This window comes from Rhincodon typus, chromosome 42 (assembly GCF_021869965.1).
Source record: "Rhincodon typus isolate 14 chromosome 42, sRhiTyp1.1, whole genome shotgun sequence".
In the NCBI taxonomy this organism is placed as follows: Eukaryota; Metazoa; Chordata; class Chondrichthyes; order Orectolobiformes; family Rhincodontidae; genus Rhincodon; species Rhincodon typus.
Window position 1 is genome coordinate 9665183 of NC_063373.1, and position 5557 is coordinate 9670739.

General features: G+C 43.7%; 1 protein-coding gene across 7 annotated transcripts in view; it reads left to right on the plus strand.

The window, feature by feature from the left end:
• Positions 1–864: 864 nt before the first annotated feature.
• Positions 865–5557, plus strand: part of LOC125487523 (probable G-protein coupled receptor 139) — a 75717-nt gene continuing 71024 nt past the window's right edge. For 5 of the 7 annotated variants that reach the window (XR_007265936.1, XR_007265935.1, XR_007265937.1 and 2 more), the window contains exons 1-2: positions 918–994; positions 1391–1476. The gene's annotated coding sequence lies outside the window, so the exon portion shown is untranslated. Of the gene's footprint in view, positions 995–1390; positions 1477–5557 lie in introns of all 7 variants that reach the window. The other 2 variants (XM_048619166.1, XM_048619168.1) reach the window with 2 other exon arrangements.

Here is a 5557-nt window from a genome sequence, read left to right on the forward strand (position 1 = left end):
GACTCTCCAGCATCAGCAGTTCCCACTATCTCCAAATCAATTTTAACCCCACTGCAAAGCCTCTTCTAAGGCCATCTACCTTGAAGGAGTTACCCTCCTCCCTCCAGAAAGACCTCAGTGGATCTCTCTCCCACTACAACCCTCTCGTAATCTCTTCTGCCCTGAAACTGCTCGACCACATCCTGAAGCAAACCAGGTACTACAGCCACATTGCCTTTCTTAATACCTGCCTACGGAACCAGATCATCACCAATGGACGACAGTCTACATTCAGGCCTTCCCAATTTGGCCCCAGCCGCGACAACCGCTATATACAGAACATTCAGATCCTTCAAAAACATTTCTCCCTGCGACTCCTCAAACACACACTCACAGCAATGCGCCAGCATCTCCTGGCACAACAATCAAGCCTACCCTAACTCAGAGCCTCCCTCTCCCAGGCCTGCAAAGGACCTCTCTTGTTTTTTATTATTCGCAGGATCTAGAACCTGAACTCACGATTCTACTCGGCTCTAACGGACACTAAAAATCGTAAATACACTAAACTTACTGGTGCCTGCTACCCAACACAGGCCTCTTCCCCCCATTTCTGAAGAAGGGTCTAGGCCCGAAACGGCAGCTTTCCTGCTCCTCTGATGCTGCTTAACCTACTGTGTTCATCCAGCTCTACACCTTGTTACCTCATTCTTAAACCTAACCAATAGCAAAAGAGACAAGAAACACTGCGCATGCTCCATTTCACGATGGTGCCCGGGTGATTGACAACGGACTCGGTCCAATAGGACCAGGGGAATCTGGAGGGCCGAATGGGCGCGGCCGGACTTCCAACCAATCGGAAAGGGAGAGGTGGGCATTGCAGTGGCACGTGACCAACCATGCACCCGGAATCCGCAAGCAGGCGCAGTGCCACTGTGAGTGACGTAACTGGGTGAATGCGGGGTTTGTAGGAGCTGGTCAAGGGAGCAGAGACAAATATATTATTAAAATAGTGTAGGTCAGTGTAGTCTGGGAGGTTTTATAATGACTTCTGTACAACTGTAGATCCCAAACGAAACATTCCGGTCATGCCTTTTTGCAGTAAACGGTAGAGGGGCTGCAGGCCTGCGGCGGCGAGAGCTCCAGTGTGTCGCCAATATCCCGCGGGTTTAGGGATGAATGGTCACTGTTTTGCATTGAAGACTGGGGGTGGGAAACGTTCACTTTTGCATTAGGCAAGGGGAGTGGGCGATGCAGTGTTCACAGCTTCGTATCAGGGTGTGAACAAGAATGTTTTTTGGGTTAAGGTACAGTAGGGTGCATGTGCTGCCTTTCTTTGGCGTAGCAAAGGGAATCCAGAGAAACATTTGTCTTTTCTATCAGTGATTGATTTTGTTTTCTAATCATGTTTTAGAGCGTATGATATGGGAAGGATTTGCAGACTCCAAACACAAATTGCCCAGTCACTCCTTTCTCCAGGATATGAATTTATTGTGGAAGGTAAATATTTTGTTTTCTCAATATGTAAGAAAAGATTTCAGGTATTGGTGTGGCTCTAAGTGTTCCGAAGTATTTGCAATACTGATTAGACCGTTCTGGAATATGTGTTCAGTTCTGTGAACCCCAGCTGGTTACTCCGCTAGAACCCAAAATAAAACAGAGAACGTTACCCCCCGCCAAGGAAGGACAACACATTTTGACCTAAGGAAGAGCACCGAGCAGATTTACCTCATTGATAATTTAACGCCTGGAGTCAAATAACCAGAACAAGTTAAGCAATTTAAAAAAAAACCATGCATTGTGGCACAGAAAGAGGCCATCTGGTCCATCAAATTCAACCTAGCTGTCTGTAGCACAATCCCAATGTCTCCCCACCTATCCCCGAAGCCCTGCAATTTTATTTCGTTCAGGTATCTCAGGATATAATTTTGTTCATCAATCAATCTACACAAACAGAAGTTACTGGAAAAGCTCAGCCAATCTGGCGGCATCCATGAAGAAAAATGAGAGTTAACCTTTCGGGCCAGAACTGAGGAAGGGTCACCAGACCCCGAATCATTGATTCTGATTTCTCTCCACAGATAATGTCCGACTTGCGGAGCTTTTCCAGCAACTGTTTCTGTTCCTAATTAACAGCATTAGCAGTTCTTTCAGAATACCCTAATAGGCAGCATGTTCTGTGTATTTCCAGCCAATTCAGTCAACAGAAACACTTGCTCATCTACCATTCTCAAAACCTTAAATCTGATCTTAATCCTTGTGCCATCACCTATTGGACACAGATTTTCTTATTGTCTACGATATCTAGATCTGTTATACTCTTGTACAGTTCTATCAAAAATATTTTTAACTTGTTTTCTTCAAGGAAAATAGCAATTTATCCAAATCAACCCTGTGGCTATATTTTCTTTGTCAATGAACCACTACAGTAAATCTGTACTCCACACTCTCAAGGGCCCTCATATCTTCCTGATCAGAATTGGATGCAAGGATTGACTGACCTAACCAGAGATTTATCAAGGGTCAGCATCTTTTTCATGAGTTTGTTCTCATTACCTCTGTTAATGAAGCCTGAGATCCCATACACTTTGCTAAATGCACTTTGATTATGTCCTCTCTCCTTTAAAGATTTATATATAGTAATCCCCCACTCCCACTATCACTGGTCTTTGCATCTGTGCCATTCAAATATATATTCCCTTTCCATGTTGCTTCTCTTAACATGCATCAACTCACTGTGTGTTGTAAAGAACAGATGTGTTCTGCTCAAAATATTAACTGTCACTCCACAATTTCTGCCACAAAGAAAGCAGAACAGTACAACACCGGAAGAAGCTCTTTGGCCCACCATGCCTGTGCTAACCAGGATGTCATGATAAACTAACTCCATCTGCCTGTACAGGATTCCTGTCCATCTATTCCCTGCCTGTTCATCTGTCTGTCCAAATGCCTCATAAACATTGTGATTGTACTTTCCTGGTAGAAGCAAAAATATTGTGGCCACCTACCACCTTCTGCATAAAAAACCTGCCTTACACAACTCCTTTAAACTTTTCCCTTCTCACCTTAACCCTATGACCCCTAGAATTTGTCATTTCCACCCTAAGAAAAAGGCTCAGACTATCCACTTTCTGCCTTTTGGTCCGCCCTCAGCGCCTCTAGTAATAACAATCCAAGTTTGTCCAACCTCTCCTAATCCACTTCGATCCAGGCAACCACCTGGTAAACATCTTTTTCATCCTCTCCAAAGCCTCCACATCCTTCCTCTAATGTGGCGATCAAAACTGCACACAGTACTCCAAATGTGGCTGAATTACAGTTTTATACTCAGTCCGCTGACTGAAGAGAGCAAGCATGCCATACACCCCCTTTACCACTTCATGCACCAATGTTGCCACTTTCACGGAGCTGTGAACTTGCACCTGAAGATCTGACTATATCAATGCTCCTAAGAGTCCTGCCATTTACTGTATATATTCCTCTTGCAATTGGCCTCCTAAAATGCATCATCACACACTTGTCTGAATTAAACTCCATCTGCAATTTCTCCCCACAACTTTCCAACTGATCTATACCCTACTGTATCTATACCCTACTTCAGCCATTTTAGTGTCATCTGCAAACATGCCAATCAAACCATCTACATTTTTGTGCTAGTCATTTATATATATTAAAAACAACAGAGGTCCCAGCTCTGATCCTTGTGGAAGAGCACTGGCCCCTGGCCTCCAGTCAGAAAAATACCCTGCACAACTGTTGACAGGAGAAATATCAAAAAGGAGTCTTGACTTCTGTGTTCAGCAGCACGAACGATCTTAATGCAGAGCTCCTTCCCAATGCATTGTGGGAGAGGAGAGGTCCCTTTCTGAAACTCTCTGACTTCCCCCCAGCTGTGTACAATGTTTTTATACATTTCTCGTTACAATAATAACATGCAACCTTGGTATAATTATTAGCCACACTTCCCTGGCCTATACATCCAATCCAGTAAACATATGGTCAATGATAGACAACTCTATGGACAGCTCTAGGTCGTCCCATAATCTGATATTTACCTTTATGATTGGAATACCTGCTGTTAAACCGCATTTCAATCCTGACAGTTTTATATTCCTTCCCAAACATTTACCAGCTGCACCACATTAGTTATCAACAATCTGGATACTTCCTTATCACTGAGGACTCTCCCAAATTCTATATTGGACTTTATATTCCCTATTAACCTGAGGTACATAAGATTAGAAATGATATGAATTTCTACTAATTATCATAAATACTTTAAAATAAACTCTTAATATAAATTACTACAATTCTGTAACACAGCTGACAGATTGGGAACAGGCCGTCTCTCACTTGAGCCTGAGAAATCAAGCAAACAGTCTCTCTGACTCGTAGTTCAGTTACAACCCACAGTACTCACATGCTGCCAGTAGGTTTTGCACCAGAGTTTAATTCTTGGATAAATCTTCACCGTCTCTTCTCTAAAGACTTTACATCACTAATTTTCTTTACTTAGTAAGACAGCATCTATTCGAATTCCACAGACGAGGGTGAAATTCAATCACTTTACAATCTTACAATGTCATTATACACAGATCTCCCTTTCCCAGTCTCTGATTCTCTCTCCATCTGCAACTTGCCCTCTCGGCTCATGCAGCTACTTTGCCAGCTCCTTCACAAATTGTTTAACATTATCCCTGCGATTGCATATCTCCGGTCCTCCCACTGCCATGCCCTCCGGCATCTGCATATTCTGTCCGGTCACTAATTCAAAGGGGGCCAACCCTGTTACCTTTGCTAGGGTTGACGTCGGTTTCATTAGGATGGCAGGGAGTACTCTAATCCATCCATACCCTGTCTCTGTTAGGGCCTCAGTCAGGCTAGCTTTCAGTGTCCAGATCATTCGTTCTACCGTTCCTGAACTTTGGCGTTGGTATGAGTGATGGAATTTCTGTTCAATACGTAACAAGGTGCATAACTGCTTAATTACTTTCCCTGTAAAATGTGTCCTTTGGTCAGAATCTACAGGGGAATGCTTCCACCATGGAGTAAACCTGTCTGTTAAGACCCAGCAGGATTTCTTTCCCTGGGATTGGGGTAGGAAGCCCATAAAATTCATCTGCAATAGCTCCCATGGGCCTCTGGGTCTTGACTGGTGGCTCCATTTTATCTTGATTGTTTTCCCTGGCTTGCACTGACAGAAATTTGTGATATCTCTCCCTATTTCAGGCCACCCCCTGCAGTAGGTCATCTGATACTGCATTTTATCTCACCCAATATGTGCCAGTCCATGATATGATTTTAATAATGTTTGTCTTGTACAGTGTAGTGTCACTGCCTGAGTCTGCATCTTCCAAACTCTGTCTTGTCCTCTCATTGCTCCACCCTTTTCCCATTCCTGTTTCTCCTCTTGTAAGGCTGTTTGTTGGAGTATCTTTAAACTTTCTTCCTGCTTGTGTAACTACTGCCACTTCCTAAATGTCTGAGATAACAAGGTGTAGAGCTGGATGAACACAGCAGGCCAAGCAGCATCAGAGGAGCAGGAAAGCTGACGTTTCGGGCCTAGACCCTTCTTCAGAAA